We start from the raw sequence: 4,916 nt of genomic DNA, 5'->3' as shown, positions 1-4,916 counted from the left end.
CGAGTCAGTGATGCCATCCAGCCATCTCATCCTCTGTCATCCCCTTCTCCTCCTGCCCCCAATCCCTCCCAGTATCAGAGTCTTTTCCAATGAGTCAACTCTTCACTTGAGGTGGCCAAAGTACTGGAGTTTCAGCTTTAGCATCATTCCTTCCAAAGAAATCCCAGGGCTGATCTCCTTCAGAATGGACTTGTTGGATCTCCTTGCAGTCCAAGGGACTCTCAAGAGTCTTCTCCAACACCACACTTCAAAAGCATCCATTCTTCAGTGCTCAGCTTTCTTCACAGTCCAACTTTCACATCCATATATGACCACTGGAAAAACCATAGCCTTGACTAGACAAACCTTTGTTTGCAAAGTAATGTCTCTGCTTTTGAATATGCTATCTAGGTTGGTCATAACTTTCCTTCCAAGGAGTAAGCATCTTTTAATTTCATGGCTGCAGTCACCATCTGCAGTGATTTTGGAGCCCAAAAACATGAAGTCTACAACTGTTTCCACTGTTTCCCCATCTATTTGCCATAAAGTGATGGGACCAGATGCCATGATCTTCGTTTTCTGAATGTTGAGTTTTAAACCAACTTTTTCACTCTCCTCTTTCACTTTCATCAACAGGCTTTTTAGTTCCTCTTCACTTTCTGCCATAAGGGTGGTGTCATCTGCATATCTGAGGTTATTGATATTTCTCCCAGCAATCTTGATTCCAGCTTGTGCTTCTTCCAGACCAGCGTTTCTCATGATGTACTCTGCATATAAGTTAAATAAGCAGGCTGACAATATACAGCCTTGACGTACTCCTTTTCCTATTTGGAACCAGTCTGTTGTTCCATGTTCAGTTCTAACTGTTGCTTCCTGACCTGCATACAGATTTCTAAAGAGGCAGGTCAAATGGTCTGGTATTTCCATCTCTTGAAGAATTTTCCAGTTTATTGTGATCCACACAGTCAAAGGCTTTGGCATAGTCAATAAAGCAGAAATAGATGTTTTTCTGGAACTCTCTTGCTTTTTCCATGATCCAGCACATGTTGGCAATTTGATCTCTGGTTCCTCTGCCTTTTCTAAAACCAGCTTGAACATCAGGAAGTTCACGGTTCACATATTGCTGAAGCCTGGCTTGGAGAATGTTAAGCATTACTTTACTAGCGTGTGAGATGAGTGCAATTGTGTGGTAGTTTGAGCATTCTTTGGCATTGCCTTTCTTTGGGATTGGAATGAAAACTGACCTTTTCCAGTCCTGTGGCCACTGCTGAGTTTTCCAAATTTGCTGGCATATTGAGTGCCACACTTTCACAGCATCATCTTTCAGGATTTGAAATAGCTCAACTGGAATTCCATCACCTCCACTAGTTTTGTTCGTAGTGATGCTTTCTAAGGCCCACTTGACTTCACATTCCAGGATGTCTGGCTCTAGGTCAGTGATCACACCATCGTGATTATCTGGGTCATGCAGATCTTTTTTGTACAGTTCTTCTGTGTATTCTTGCCACCTCTTCTTAATATCTTCTGCTTCTGTTAGGTCCATACCATTTCTGTCCTTTATCGAGCCCATCTTTGCATGAAATGTTCCCTTGGTATCTCTAATTTTCTTGAAGAGATCTCTAGTCTTTCCCATTCTGTTGTTTTCCTCTATTTTTTTGCATTGATCCCTGAGGAAGGTTTTCTTATCTCTTCTTGCTATTCTTTGGAACTCTGCATTCAGCTGCTCATATCTTTCCTTTTCTCCTTTGCTTTTCACTTATCTTCTTTTCACAGCTATTTGTAAGGCCTCCCCAGACAGCCATTTTGCTTTTTTGCATTTTTTTCCCATGGGGATGGTCTTGATCCCTGTCTCCTGTACAATGTCACGAACATCAGTCCATAGTTCATCAGGCACTCTATCTATCAGATCTAGGCCCTTAAATCTATTTCTCACTTCCACTGTATAATCATAAGGGATTTGATTTAGGTCCTACCTGAATGTTCTAGTGGTTTTCCCTACTTTCTTCAATTTGAAACGTTAAACAGATCACAAAGTCAAAATCCTGGGTATAATGACTCACGCTATAGGCTTTTTGAGGAAAGGAGTCATTATTTGCATCTTACATTCTGAATTGCCTTAATACAATATCCTCTGTATTCAGTGCTATGTGGTGAGTCAATAATATCAAGAGTATAAAAACAACTTTGTGTATATATGTGTATGTGAACTCTATGTGATATGTCTGAGCGCCTTTGATTTTGTGTCTGTGAGAATGTGTATGACTATAGTTTTCTTAGCTATTCCATTGTACTTCTTAGAATCGTTTCTAAACATTAGATGGGAATAGACTTGATGGGAGGATCTAATTACTCAGTTGTGTTTTATTTTTCCATTTGATGTTCAAAATGAATTTCCCATTTTACATTGTCAGTATAACTTTATTTGATAATTTTTATAATAATCTGATATTTTTTATGATTTGCCAAGAAGTATATGAAGACCTATATATGAACCACGAATGATACATATATATACTTATAAACATATCAACACTCTACTAATTATATATATACCACAATGTATTCCAATATAAATACATATAATGTGCAATACACACAAACACACATGCTCACTCATATTTGCTTATATAAAAAGCACTTACTACAACTTCCCAAAACAAAGGCACCACCATGAACAAAAATTACAGCTGGTCTCTGGCATTCCGACTTCCTTTTTGGCAAGTACAAATGTACTGGAATATCACTAAAGGTTATATCCATCACTGTAATGTTTTCATCTGAAATTAGTTGTGTGTAGTCCAGTTTCATTATTATGGAAAACAATTCATCAAATCTTTTAAGACGTATTTTTTCCAATAATGTAGCCTGTCACAACAAACAAAAACAAATTAAAACACTAAATATTTTGATTTTTAGTACATCAAAGGCATATAAATATGCACTCAAAAAAGAAGAAAAAACATAATAATACCTTAGAGGTCTTATTGTACATCCTAATACATAAACTATAGTTGCTTCCAAATAAATCTCAAGTATGTAGTGTTTTTAAACTAAGTAATCTCATTCATTTAACTTTTATCAATTTACATGCAACTTATTTTGGTCTACTTATTTCTTAAATGTAAGTTATAAAATTTTATCATAAAAAATTATCTGAATAACAAGATTTTACACTTCTCTGTATGCAAATTCTGAATATTTTAATTTCATTTCATTACTTATTTATTTAAAATTTCAGAGAGTTTATAATCTCAGGCAAAATTTCTTCAAAATTTTTAGTCACCAATAAGCTAAATTTAAACTTGTACATGGAAAGGATGATTAATTATATTATATAGTCAAAGCAATTCAGATAATGAAGAATAAGATTGGTAGACTCATAAAACCTTATTCCAAGACTCCTGAGAAGATTCAATAGATAATACAATGTATTATTGGTGAAAGAATGGACTCACAGATTAAGGGAAGAACACAAAGTCAGTTCAGAAATAACTGTTCATTTGTGAACAGAGTTCACAAATATGTCCAATATATTTTTGACACAGACACAAGGCAATTCAATGAAGAAACGTGTTTCAACAAATGGTGTTGGAGCAATTGGACATCCATATGCAAAAAAATGTACTCTCATCAATTCCTCACACTTTATATAGAAATTAACTCATAAAGGATCCAATTCCTAAATGCAAAAAAGTAAAACTACAAACCTCTTAGAAGATATCATAGGGGAAAATCTTTGTGATCTTGCTGCTGCTGCTGCTAAGTTACTTCAGTCATGTCCGACTCTGTGCGACCCCATGGACTGCAGCCTACCAGGCTTCTCTGTCCATGGGATTCTCCAGGCAAGAACACTGGAGTGGGTTGCCATTTCCTTCTCCAATGCATGAAAGTGGTAAAGTGAAAGTGAAATCGCTCAGTCGTGTCTGACTCTTAGCGACCCCATAGACTGTAGCCTACCAGGCTCCTCCATCCATGGGATTTTCCAGGCAACAGTACTGGAGTGGGGTGCCATTGCCTTCTCCCTTTGTGATCTTATGTTAGGTTAAAAAGTTAAGAGGCTTAAAGGCTTCCCAGGTGGCTCAGTGATCAAGAATCCACCTGCCAAATCAGGAGATGCAGGAGATGCGGGTTCCGTTTCTGGGTTGGAAAGATTCTCTGGAGGAGGAAATGGTGACCCACTCCAGTATTCTTGCCTGGAAAATTACATGGAAAGAGGAGTCTGGCAGGCTACAAGCCACGGGGTTGCAAAGGGTCAGATACAACTGATCTCACACACACACATAATATCAAAAAACAAAAGGTTTTTGTAGAAAAAGATAAAAAGGACTTCAACAGAATATATAACTCAAGGCAACAAAATGAGAAGTCCCAGACTGGGAGAAAATATTTGCAAATTAAGTATCTGCTAAATTACTTCATCCCAAATATAAAGAATTCACAATAATCAACAATATTTTTTTTCAAATGGAGAAAAGATTAAACATATATGTCACCACACACACACACAAAAAAAACATGGAATAACAAATAAATACATGAAAAGATACCCAATACCTGTAATCTCTAAGGAAGTGAAAATATATACCACAATCATATATTTTGACACACTTATTAGAATGGTTTTCAAAGAAAAACTGAAAATATTAAATGCTAGTAAGGACTTAGACCAACTAAAACTTTGATGTATTGCTGGTCTGAATGCAAAATTGTATAGCTTCTTTGGAAAAAAATTGGGGCAATTTCCTATAAATTTAAGTATACATTTAAAATATGACCCAGCACATCTAGTTCTAAACATCGACTCAACAGAAATTAAAATTTTTGTTCATGTCACTCCAGAGTGGGAACAACCTAACTATCTTCCAACTGTTTACTGAGGACAAACCATGATACATCCACATAATGGAGTACTACACAGCTTTAGAAAGGATTGAACT

General features: G+C 36.5%; 1 pseudogene; it reads right to left on the bottom strand.

Annotated features, from left to right (window-relative positions):
* The window catches only part of LOC104985312, a 10,304-nt pseudogene extending 8,236 nt beyond the window's left edge, over positions 1 to 2,068 (bottom strand).
* Between the last annotated feature and the right edge of the window lie 2,848 nt (positions 2,069 to 4,916).

Source organism: Bison bison, unplaced genomic scaffold, assembly GCF_000754665.1.
Source record: "Bison bison bison isolate TAMUID 2011002044 unplaced genomic scaffold, Bison_UMD1.0 scf7180017864042, whole genome shotgun sequence".
NCBI classification, from domain to species: domain Eukaryota; kingdom Metazoa; phylum Chordata; class Mammalia; order Artiodactyla; family Bovidae; genus Bison; species Bison bison.
This window is presented reverse-complemented; position numbering and strand designations above follow the sequence as displayed.